General features: G+C 34.3%; 1 pseudogene; it reads right to left on the bottom strand.

The window, feature by feature from the left end:
* Window positions 1-10,456: 10,456 nt before the first annotated feature.
* Window positions 10,457-12,650, bottom strand: LOC129315610 (alcohol dehydrogenase 1-like; annotated as a pseudogene).
* Between the last annotated feature and the right edge of the window lie 727 nt (window positions 12,651-13,377).

The raw sequence follows: 13,377 nt of genomic DNA, 5'->3' as shown, positions 1-13,377 counted from the left end.
AATATCCCCATCAATGTGTCACAATTAAGGGATTTCTAGGTTTGACTGGGTATTATAGGAGATTCATAAAGGGATATGCTAACATAGCTCAACCCCTGATCACTTTACTTCATAAAAACAGCTTTGTTTGGGGAGGGGAAGCACAGAAGGCTTTTGACTAGTTTAAAAATGCAGTATTACAAGCCCCTATACTTGCACTACTAGATTTCTCCAAAACTTTTATTGTAGAAACAGATGCTTTCGGTTGTGGAATAGGAGCTGTTTTGTCTCAAGAAGGGCATCCCATAGCTTTCTTTTCAGAAAAGCTTTCACCAAGGATGCAGGCCCAATCAACATATGTTAGAGAACTCTATGCAATTATTGAGGCTGTTGCCAAATTCAGACATTATTTATTTAGTCATTTTTTTATTATAAGAACAGATTAGAAAAGTCTGAAGCATTTAGTAGAACAAACAATACAAACCCCTGAACAAGAGGCTTGGCTTCCAAAGTTATTGGGATACAACTACATTATTGAATACAAGCCAGGAAAGAACAATCAAGCAGCAGATGCCTTATCAAGATCTTGTTACATGGCCATTAGTGAAGTTATTCCAGCAGTAACTGACGAACTACTAAATGAACTCAAGACCTCCATTAAGGTACAATCTCTTATTTCTAAATAGGAGATAGACCCTACTACTCTGCCTAACTACTCAGTTAAGAATGGTTTAGTGTACTGGAAAAAGAGGTTGTTTGTACCTTCTACTATGCATAGCATTATCTATAAACTTCTTGAGATGTATCATTCTTCACCTGTGGGGGGCATGCAGGCTTACATAGAACTTGTGCTAGAATAGCTACCCATTTTTTCTGGTCAGCTATGCAACAAGACATATCAGAGTATATATGTCATTACCAAGTCTGTCAAAAAGCTAAAATATCACAGACTCACCCTGGTGGTTTATTGTATCCTCTACCAATTCCTCAACAGGTTTGGGAGGATATAGCTATGGATTTTATCATTGGACTCCCTATTTCTAAAGGGTATTCTGTCATTTTGGTTGTTGTTGATCGTCTGTCCAAATATGGGCACTTTATTCCACTACGGGGTAACTTAACAATCAACAAGTGGCTGATGCTTTCATATCCCAAGTAGTGAAGTTGCATGGCATACCTAAATCAATTTTTTTCAGACCGTGATAAGGTCTTTATTAGTCATTTTTGGCAGCAATTGTTTAAGTTACAGGATACTCAACTTAAGATGAGCATGGCCTATCATCCTCAAACGGACAGTCAAAGTGAGGCTTTAAATAGGTGTTTGGAGATGTATCTCAGGTGTTTTGTGTTTGACACTCCGAAGCAGTGGGTAACTTTCCTTCCTTGGGCAGAGTATTGGTACAACACCTCTTTTCACTCTTCTATAGGTATGTCTCCCTCTAAAATACTGTATGGACATGAATCTCTAGCTCTACTTCCTTGCACTTTTCCTATCGAGGTTCCTTTTGATGTTCAACAGCAGCTACAGTAGTGAGATGAGATATTGGCTTTGTTAAAAGTTAATTTGATGAAGGCTCAGACACGAATGAAGAAGTATGCTGATAGAAAAAGGACTAAAGTTCAGTTTGCTGTGGGGGATTATGTCTTCCTCAAGTTACAACCGTATAGGCAATCTTTTGTATACCCAAGACAGTACCAAAAACTTGCCCTGAAATATTTTGGTCTTTTCTTGATTATGGAGAGGATTGGGGAAGTTGCTTATAGGCTACAACTACCTGCTACCGCTAAGATACATCCGGTGTTTCATGTTTCCTTATTAAAAAAATGTGAAGGATCCCCTGATGATCAATATATTCCTCTACCCATGTTGGATAAAGATAATTGTCTTATGCTATCTCCTGTTGAAATTTTAGCCCAACGGACAATTCGGATATTAGGCAGATGGTGGCAGCAGTACTTGGTTAAGTGGAATTCTGATGTGACCCCAACTTGGGAATTCAAGGAATACTTGCTTGAGCAATTTCCAACACTTGACCTTGAGGACAAGGTCATTCTTGATGGGGAGGGATATGTCACAAACCAGCATAAGAAGAATAACGTGGCTAGTAAGTTGGCTGATTTGGGTGGTGAGCTACAAGGAAGTTATGAGGGACAGATGGCATCCGATCAGAGGTCAGCAGAAAAGACAAGAAAGTTTGTTAGAAGAGGCACTAGGGAGCGTAAGAAATCATGGAAAGTGAGGGCCAATGAAGGTATATGAACTAGGAAAGGACACTGGCAAGGGGGTGTGAAGAATATTGATTAGTCATTTCCCTTCTGTATGAACTTTTCTTTCCTGAATCTGCGGTTCTTCTACTCTTTCTGATATTACTCTGTTACTTGATGTCATTTTTCTAGTGTAGATCAGTGTTTTCCATTAGAATCTTTTAATGTACCTGAATTTTCACTATATAAATAATACTACACTGATCCTTTGAGATTCCTTTTGCTATATTCTTTCTTATTTCTACAGTGACCGTGACACTTTACCTCTTCAATCGACAGTGGCTTCCCTGGTTACCAAGCCGCCACAACTACATTTCACCAATTCCATACAAAACAATTAGTATAATCAGACACTTATATAAGATGCAATACAGAATTGAGGAGAGAGAAGAAATTTTATATGTGAAGAAGATGGTGAAAGATAGAGGAGTGAAGAGATTAAGTATGAAGGCTGACCTCTGCACTTGATAACTTAACCAGCCGTGCTAGACATGGTAGTTTTTGAGAACTTAGTATGAGGGACGACAATAGTAGTGAGAAATTGTTGAAAGTTGTTGGGATGTGGGGGAAAGTAGAGCCTAGCAAAAGCTATATATACTCAGGAAAGACATGCCCACTTGGTTGCCCATAAAGAACCACGAACTGAATTTGAGTTTTGATTTTTGGTTTAGAGGGTTTGAAACGCAATAATACCACTGTAGTTTTACAGCATCGTCCAATAGGAGCTAAAAGGAAATTTTAAAGTGGTTTCTTCAATGCTGGTTTCAACTCGAGGTTATGCTTTATTATTTTAGATCCTTTGTCTTTTCAATCCCTGGCCTCTCGTCATTAAACAAATTTTTTAGCGTGGCTTCTGAAAAAAATAATTGAAAATTAAATACCACAGCCATGAGAAAACTAGTCGCGTTAACCAGTGAAAACTAGAAACATAGGTTAAGCCTTGGCGATTTGGAAGAGTGTAAGCTAAATATCATCAAGGATTAATTATTAAACTAATTTCTTGGTTACTTAAATTATGCAAATAGTTAACATCACAAGCTCTTGCAATAAGACATTATAAAGATGCTGCCAAGTGCCAACACAGGAATTCTTGCCATGGCTACTTTATAATTCTAGGAATAAAACTACGCTATTAAAATGCAAGTTGCTGTGTTTATCTATTATATATCACCAGATAACGATTGGCAATATTCTTCATTCTTATATCATCTATTCTAGAATTAATCTATTTTTTTGAGTAATTTTGATTCATTTAACATTAAATATATATGTATATATGTATATATTATAGAAAGCCGTATGAATAATATTACCCTCACCTATATTTTTGAAAATCTACAATAGATGAGCCTCGAAATCTACTTTAACCCTAATAAACCCATCACGTCAACATAATACATAAAATTTATTGATAATGATGTTAAGCATATTAAGTTATAATTAATTTAATCTACATATGCTATATTGAACTTTCTTCTTCTCTATCTTGCTGCTATGTTGGCTTTATTTGCTTCCACATTATCTTTCATTTCTCTTTCTTTTCCCCTAAAAGTCCTTCATTTCTCCTATAAATATATTCAGAGAGGCCAGTCACTCTATCAACTTATAAACAAATGTCTCTTTCTTTCTCTCTAGCTCATTTTTGTAGGGGTTAATTTGCTCTTTTATCCTATTTATTTTATGACAATTTTGTTCTTAATTTTAATATATACATAATTTAAAATTAAACATAGTCATCCTACCATTACTCTGTACTAAAATGAATTTATTATCTAAAAACTAAAAGATATATTTACATTAGTTGTATTTTTTATTCTGACAAATAAAAATTAATACATTTAAAATTATATTAACATTGAAAATAAATTAAAGACTTGTAAAACATATGACATATTAATTATATATTTAATGTGTTCGTTTAATGTATTTTAAAATATAGATTAAAAAATAGTGAGAGTTTATTATATTAAAAAGGTCATGGCACAATGTCTTGGAAAGAAAAGAAAGGTCAAGAGAAAAGTTATACTCCCTTAGTTCAAAAATATAAGGCATTTTTAATCGAATCTCACCTCTAATAAAGTAGTTATCTATTTTTAAGCTAACCCTATTTTTTTAATATTTACTTTATTAAACACCTTACAATAAATATAAAATTATTTATCAATACTAATACTTTTGAAAAAAAGCAATGATTACACCTCAAAAGATTAAAAATGTTTACATTTTTTAATATTTAACTCTTTTTTAAATGAAGGGATTACATATTTTTACCCTAGAAATCTTGTTCTAAGTGTTAAAAGTGAAACAATATTATCTTTTTCTAACTTCTTACTAATGTTGACTAACGAAAAAAAATAACCTCTGAAGATTTGCCATCATTCTTGTCGTTGACTAATTGTGAACCCTCGCTTCTTATTTGGAAACATTGAATCTAGAGACGGATTGAAAGGCCTTTAAAACCAACTCATGGTCAGTGGTGTTGCATGAAGAATCCATAATAGCAAACAATGCCAGAAGAATCTAGAATCTACCAAAGAAGGAGTTTATATTCTTAGCAACTTTCTGAGAGAGAGAATAAGATGGAGCAGATTCAAAAGCAAAAGAGGATAGCTTAATAGTGGTCTTGTTATTTGGAGATTACAAGGGAAGAAGTAGGAAACAAGAGCGTCATGTTAGAGGGAGAGAAAGAGAGAGAAGGAGAAGTTAATGAAAGTTGGATTTACAGGGAATGGGGCTTTAATATGATCCTGTTGGCTACTACGGTGATTGTGATTTGTCCCATCTCTTCCTTAATAACATTTCACCAAAATGCTATCATCAACTCTATCAAAGCTCAAAAATGATTTTACCTCCTCTAATTTTGTGTTCTTAATTGTACAGCCATTATCGCCTTTTCCTTGACCTCTTCCAAAACAATGGGTTTAACAACATCAATTCTCTCACAACGACTTTGCGCCATTCTACTTATCTCTTTGAATCCTAGAGGAACTAGATTTCTTGGACCTCTTGTTGATAGGACTATCTTGAACCTAATTTTTGTTTTTGCTGGCATGGGTCCTAAAGATCCATTGATCTCAGATTTGGCCTACATGGCAAATGCAAACTCCCTCTTGGGACCCATCCGATTGCTCGATAACACTAAGAACTCGCGAGAATCCTTATCGCTCACTATAGCTTAGCAAAAATTGATTGAATCATAAGGACCTGATAGAAGAAGAGTGGAAACTGAAACCTAGATGTATGAAATAAATCGCATGCATTTTAGATTTGGTGATACTAAAGAGGGAAAGTGAGGATGCTTCATTAATCACTATGCCAACTCAAATTTCTACAAGAAAGACAAAGTAGCGATAATATCATCATTGCTCAAGAAGTCATTTACTTTATGTGAACTAAAGTTGGGAAAAGGGGTTTATGGCACTTAAGATTGATCTCGAGAAATCTTTTAACAGACTATCTTGAGATTTTATTGATGAGACTCTTCTTATTATAGGAATCAAAGATAATATTAGAAAACTCATCATGGCAGCCATCTCAACCGCATGAATGAGAGTACTCTAGAATGGAGAACCAACAGGAGAATTCAAGCCAACACGTGGCATTAGACAGGGAGATCCTCTCTCACCTTATCTCTTCATTCTTTGTATTGAGCGATTAAGTCATAGCATTATTAATAGCATTGATAAAGAAGATTGGAGACCTGTTAGATTAACAACTAATAGTCCCCCAATTTCACATTTATTTTTTTACTGATGACTTGTAGCTTTTTGTAAATTCTTTTCTTGATTAAGCTAGGATTATCCAACAATGTCTTTCCAATTTTTGTGAAGCTTCAGGACAAAAAGTTAACTTTATCAAATCCAAGCTCTATTGCTCCAAGAATGTCAATATTAATAGAGCCTTGCAGATTAGCGAGGAATTAAGAATTCCCCTAACTGGAAATCTTGACAAATATTTAGGGATTCCTATTATCCATAAAAGAGTTTCTAAACTCACTTTTGCCCCTTAGCTTGACATAATCAATTCTCACTTAACCAATTGAAAAAGCTGCTATCTTAACAATGTTGGGAAAGATATTCTTATAAAGTCTGTTCTATCTTCTATTCCCAGTTATGCCATGCAAACTATGCTTTTATCGGATAATGTCCTAGCTCAAATGGAATCTCACTCTCAAAACTTCTATTGGGACTCTACTGATGGGACCAAAAAGCCTCACTTAATATCTTAGGAGTTGATCACCAAAACTAAAAATCAAGGAGGTCTTGGGTTTAAAAAGCTTAAAAGTCAAAACAAGGCCTATATTATGAAACTTTGTTAGGGAATTATAAAGAAGCCCAATTGTCTTTGGGTTCGTGTCCTGCGTGATAAATACAAATGCAATAATCCTATCATTCCCATGGTTTACAAAACCAACTCTAGCTCTTACACATGGTCCAGTATTTGTAAAGTCTTGGATCACTTCATTATTCACATGGGATGGAAGGTAGGAAGAGGGGATCAAGTTTCTTTCTGGTATGACAAATGGTGTCCCCTCCCAAATCCCCTTGTCAAATATGCTTCATCTAATGTGGACTCCATCCTGCATGCTAGAGTCTCTGATTTTTATGATAATAATAGTTTCTAAAAAGTAAGCCAGTTGCGCAGATATCTTCATCCAAAAGTCATCAAACTTATCCAAACTTTAATATAGATGATGATGTTTTATGCTGGAGACCTTCAAATGATGGCAACTTCTCTATCAAAACTACTTACAAGACCATAGAAAATCATTGTGACACCACTAGCTCTGAAATTTGGTCTAAAATTTGGAAGTGACCAACTTATGAGAAGATCAAATCCTTTCTCTAGAAAGCAACTTAGGATCGACTTCAACCTAAAATCTCATGTTTTAATGGGAATATTCCTTCTCTCAAAACTTAAATTTGTCCTTTTGGTTGTAATTCTTTGGATTCTACCATTCATATCTTGAAAGATTGCAAAAGATCTAAAGAGGTTTGGTTAAAACTAGTTAAACAAACTAAACTAAACACTTTCTTTTCTCTATCTTTATAGGAGTGGATTCTCTGGAATGCAAAAAGAGAAGAAGATAATGCAAGATCACGTAATATCCCTTGGTAAAAGCTCTTCGCACACATGTATTGGAATATTTAGAAAGAGAGATGCAAAATCATTTACTTTGAAGATGATACCCATGAGAGAGACATTGCCTTCACTAGTATACAAGATATTCTCAATAATCATACCTCCAATCTAGAATCAATTTTTTGACTTAACAGGGTGATAGAATAAAGGCCAAATAGTTCCCCCCGAAAAAGATTGGGTAAGACTTGATATAGATAGCTTTGTCAACAATCAAGAGGTTGCTTCTTGTAGTGGTCTCATTCGAGATAACCAAGACAATTGGATCAAAGGCTTATCTAAATTTTTTGGTTACCATCCCAGCACGGCAGCCGAACTTATGGGCATTCTTGAAGGACTTAGTATTTGCTGGGCTAAGAAGTTTAACAGAGTCAATGTCTACTCAAATTCTACTAAAGCAATTACACTCATACGCAATGAGTTTTCTATTACTCATCTATTTATTGCAGTTATTAACAAAATCAGAGATCTTCTTATGCATGATTGGTCAGTCACTTTTGATCACGTTTTCAGAGAGGCTAACAAATGCGTAGATTGGATGACCCATCAAGTCTTTCCCTACAACTCAATTGTTTAAATTTTTGATAGTCCACCTTTGAGTTGTAGTAACTTTTTGTACATTGATATGACTTAATATGTCTATCTACATGATTTTTCCATGGCCTTTTATTCAAAAAAAAAAGTAGGAATTGAAACCCAGATCCTAGAAATAAATCGCACTCCACCATGTTTTCAACACTTCTCAAGACAAGGTTCTTATTAAGACTGCGCTTCTCCCTCTTCTTCCTACACTGATAGGCTCTCTCACACCTATGCTTAGTCAAACATTAAGAGATGGGTAAGCCATTTCTAATACTTTCAAAGTAACATTACTAATTACTATAAAGATACCCATAATTTTAATTCAGAAACATTTTCACTCTTTAATCCAAAAAAAATTGATAGTGCCAAGCAAGCATAATCAGCCTATTTGTGGCAAAATAAACAAAAGAGTAGGAACACAATTTTGCATTGCTGAACTAAATAACACATTTAACTAGTCATAAATTATTTCTTTAAGAAACTTCTTGGTGTCCTATGGTCCTATTTATAAGATAGAGAGAGTATTTATTAAATATTGTGTTCATCTTTCCCCTTTTGCTTCTATTAAATGTTAAAATGGTTACTAAATGTTAAAATATTTTATTATTAAAGTATGTATATTTAATAAGGATAAAGTTAAAAATTTATTAAATTTTTAGATAGAATTAATGAGATTTAATATTTTTTTAATTCTGATTAAAATGTTGTAAATGACTTATAAATGAAATAAATAGAAGTATTCTTGGCTTCTTTCTTTTATGAATATCTAGTGAGCTGTGGTTGAAAAGCTTCACTGGTTCTTCATCTGTTTTAATATAGCTATTGAATCTTGATTCTTGCAATTTTTGCTGGTTTCGTTGGTGATCTACAACCAACATGCTTTCCAATTGATCTCCATGCCCTCCTTTTGCATTCAAATTCAAATATTTTTGAAAGAATGATAGTTAAGATCCAAAAGATTGAATTAATGATAGTTAGTTAGGCTCCAAATGTTGTAATTTTTGTGAGTGTGTTGAAAGGAGAAGTTTCATATTACCCACAAAAGTATAGCTCCCAATGCATATATACTAAAGAATAAAAGTGAGCTAATAGGTGGCTAGAAGGAGAAGTAGGTCTATGAGTCAAAGGGGCACTTGATACTTTTTATCAGATTTGTTTTGCAAAAATTATTAAATTAATTTGTAATTATGCTTTTTCCATATTCAAATTCTTTTCCCACAGATTTTTTTAATGTGCATTAACTACACATTATTTCCAATTAAAGCTTGAAACTGTTTTTTAATTGTCTTCAAGCGGTAGAGTTGCAAACGTTCAAAACCTATGGAATGAATTACAGTAACATACTACTATGTTTATGAAACATATAACTAAATTGTGATGAAGGCTTCTTATAGTTTGTGTCTATATATAGTCTAGGAAGTGCAGTGTGTGTGGGGCTTGACTCTTGAGATTTTGAGTCCTTCTCTCCTCCTTTGTATTGCCTAAGTAAATTTTGTTAGTCTTTGTTATTCTATAGCCCTATTCATTTTGCAGGAAAAGTCTGTTTAATCTTAAAAAGCTGCCGTACAATCAATCCTGTATGGCGGAATAGCTCTTAAGGATGGTATTTTTAGGCACGACTCAGATTATAATTTTATTCACTATTGCTAACACCCAATAATTTTTTTAAAAAAATAAATTAAAAATATCAATCTAAATAATTACAAATTCAAGAATTATTCAACTAAAAAAAGTATTTAAGTTTAAGTATCAAATATGATTTTTAAGTTCTCACAAGAATTTCTATTTATAACTATTTTAATTGATCATTTTTTAAAAATTTTTATCATAAATTTAATTAATATTAATTCAGCATTTTTGAACCTAATTTTCATTCTCTTTACATTTTTTGGCCGCTGCAAATGCCTGATCTTGGCTTGATTTTAGTAATTTAATTTAACAAAATGCCCATAACTATAATTTAAAAAAAAATGTACATCATTTTATCCAAATAAGTTGAAAAAAAAATTTCTAAGCAAACATGAAATAATTTAATTTTTCCAAAATCTCAACGAAATAAATATATTATTTAAAAAGAACTTAGTTTTTTGAATCTTAAATAATTAGGCCTTTTATCTCTTTCATATTAGCTGTCATGAGAAAGAATTCTTTTTGTTTAAACAAAAATAATTCAACTTTATTAAAATTCAAAAAGTATGATTTAATCAAATTAAAATTTAATATATTTTAAGCAATATATAAAGTTGAGCGCTTAATATAGACGCCTCTTGCAACATGAATTTGAACTTGATTTAGCATATGCAAAAAGAAAAATACTAGGCCCTCTCACCATTGTTAATTTTAAACTGGTATATGTTTTTCAATCGAAGGCCAATACTCATAGGCTCCTAGCCACGAATGGCCAAGCATCCTCCAATCAAAGTTTAAGATATCTAAACAAAATTATAAAACAAATACTACCATATGACATTCATGTGTGTTGGAAGCCACAGACGCCAAAATTTAATTTCAGGTAACAAACATTTTATAGTTCATTACAATCTGACACTCACAATTTAATAAAATACAATGAGGATTGACTGTATACAAAACTTTATTCTTCCTTTTTCACAATCACAAATAACACTTTGAATCCTGACACCAAACACTATTTCACATTATTCTAGTCTTCCATGCGAATGATACACCTGATGGACTCTCCTTTGAGCATGTAGTCAAAGGATTTGTTGATCTCTGATAAAGGGACTGAATGAGTGATGAACTTCTCCAAATCCAACTCCTGCAATTTCATCATAAGATCCCACCCATCACTAACATGCACTAAGAATTTACACAAAATCACAACCATATTTGATTCCACAAGTAGGCTTACCCCTTTCATGTACATCTCTACCACAGAAGGCAGATCAAAATGAGACTTGTAATTGCCATAGAAGGTGCCCTTCAAAGTCTTTTCATTTAGGAAATTCACTGGATGGGTTTTGAATGCATCATCCTTGTTTGGCACTCCAACAAGCATTGCCACACCTCATCCCTACATACCCATAACCATTCACATAGTTAGCTCTGGCCTTGCTGGTGGCCTATAAATCTACTATGATGACATCTTAGAAGAGTTAGCAATTGTGTAAGTTTCTAATACATGCATCGTGGACACATTCAAATGCTGAAATCGTAGCCTGATTGCTCCCAGTGCACTCAACCGCCCGATCTGTACCTCTATTTGTCATTTCAGCTATTACCTATTTAAGTGTCAAGTGTTAAAACCTTAAACCATGTTTGAGATAGGCGGCTGTATTTATCAATCAATCAACCTCTATTATCTGCTTATTGACTAGCCTCTTGTACAAGTTTGTCATGGTCTTTTGGGTTCACAAGCTCATTAACTCCAAACTTCTTGGTTGTCAATAACAGTAAAAACATAAACTACCATCGACACACGCATACACATATTGGGGTTTTATTAGATGCAGAGTGTTTAATGAAAATATGAATATAATACCTTTCTCAATACGGCTGGAAACTGAATCAACTTCAAGAATTCTGGATGCCCTAGAAACCCTTGCCCCTTCAGCAGCCTAAAATTTAAATTAGGAAATATGATCAGGACAAAATACAGTTATTTCGTTAAGTACTGTTGAAAAAACTAAACCTTAAAAGGCTATAAACATACAGAAAGGCCAACAGCTCTGAGTCCAAAAATGGCAACAGAGGAACTAGATTTTGGTTTTGCAACATTTACAGTAGTACCAAATCCTACAAAAATAAAGGAAGCAATTATCAGAAAACAGTATTGCAAATTCATCCAACAAGAATATATGCATAATGTTGAAGTAAGGGAAAACTTGGGCAGATTCCACAGCTAAGAACGCAAACTTTGTCTAGAGGAACAGGAGGTTTAATCTTAGCGACACATCCAGTATGCACGACAGTGTATTCACTGAATGTGGAGGTCCTCACAAAATGATATATTGGCTGTCCGTTCTTAGAGAATCTGGACTTGCCGTCGTTGATCATTACACCCCTGTCTGTGTTGATCCTTAGAAGGTCGCACATGTTGCTTTCTTCTCATTTATAATGTGGACACTCTCTACACTCCCCTGTGAATACTAGAAGAGCATGATCTCCTGGTTTTAGATGAGTCACTCCCTCCCCTACACTCTCCACTTTCGTGAATAAAATAACATCACCATCAACATGTGTATTAGTTTCATGTAACTAAAGGAATTTATATCCAACGCGAAATAAATCGAAAAATTAAAGGGGAAGGAAGGAACATACCCTCCGGCTTCATGGCCAAATATACGAGGAAACAATAGAGTTTATCCCTATCATAGGAGAAAAATTATAATAATAGTAAGATTCTGATTCAACAATGGAAGAAGATAGGTAACCTCGGCTTCCCAAAAGTAAACATCAGTATGGCAAAGGGCTGTGAAGAGAATCTTGAGACGCACTTCTCCAGCCTGCGCGGCGCCACCTCTACCTCTTCAATCGACAGTGGCTTCCCTGCTTCCCAAGCCAATGCAGCTACATTTCACCATTTCCACACAAAACAATCAATACAGGATTGAGAAGAGAGAAGAAATTTTGTGTGAAGAGGATAGAGAAAGACAGAGGAGATGAGAAATTAAGTATGAAGGCTGACCTCTGCACTTGATAACTTGACCAGTCGTGCTAGACATGGTAGTTTCTGAGCACCGAGTATGAAGGACGACAATGATAGTGAGAAATTGCTGAAAGTTGTCGGGATCTGGGGGAAAGCAGAGCTCGGCTAAAGCTATATATACTCAGGGAAGACATGCCCACTTGGCTGCCAAGAGAAACTAGTGAACTGAATTTAAGATTTGGTTTTTGGTCTAGAGGGTTTAAAAGGCAATACTGCTTTTGTTTTGCGTCGTTGTCCAGCTGGAGATACAAGGAAATTTTAGAGTGGCTTCTTCAACGCTGGTTTTAACTCGAGGTTATGATTTGTTGTTTTTAGATTCTATGTCTTTTTAATACCTGGTCTCTTTTTATCAAACAATTTTTTTAGCATGGCATCTGGGAAAAATAATTAAAAAATAAATACCACGGCCATGAGAAAACTGGTCGTGTTGACCAGTGAAAACTAGAAACACAGGTTTAGCCTTGGCGGTTTAGAAGAGTGTGAGCTAAATATCATCAAAGATTACTTATCAAACTAATTTATTGGTTACATAAATTATGCAAATAGTCAACATCACAAGCTCCTACAATAAGACATTCTAAAGATGACGCCAAGTGCCAACACAAGAAGGCTTGCCATGGCGACTTTCTAGGAATAAAACTATATCATTAAACAAATGGCTGTGTTTATCTATTATATATCAGCAGATAACGGTCGACAATATTCTTTATTCTTATATCATCTATTCAAGAATTAATCCATTT

This window comes from Prosopis cineraria, unplaced genomic scaffold, assembly GCF_029017545.1.
Source record: "Prosopis cineraria cultivar Desert tree isolate PC_DT_omini unplaced genomic scaffold, ASM2901754v1 PC7, whole genome shotgun sequence".
Classification (NCBI taxonomy): domain Eukaryota; kingdom Viridiplantae; phylum Streptophyta; class Magnoliopsida; order Fabales; family Fabaceae; genus Prosopis; species Prosopis cineraria.
Note: the sequence above shows the minus strand (reverse complement) of the source record. Positions and strands in the feature narration are given on the sequence as shown.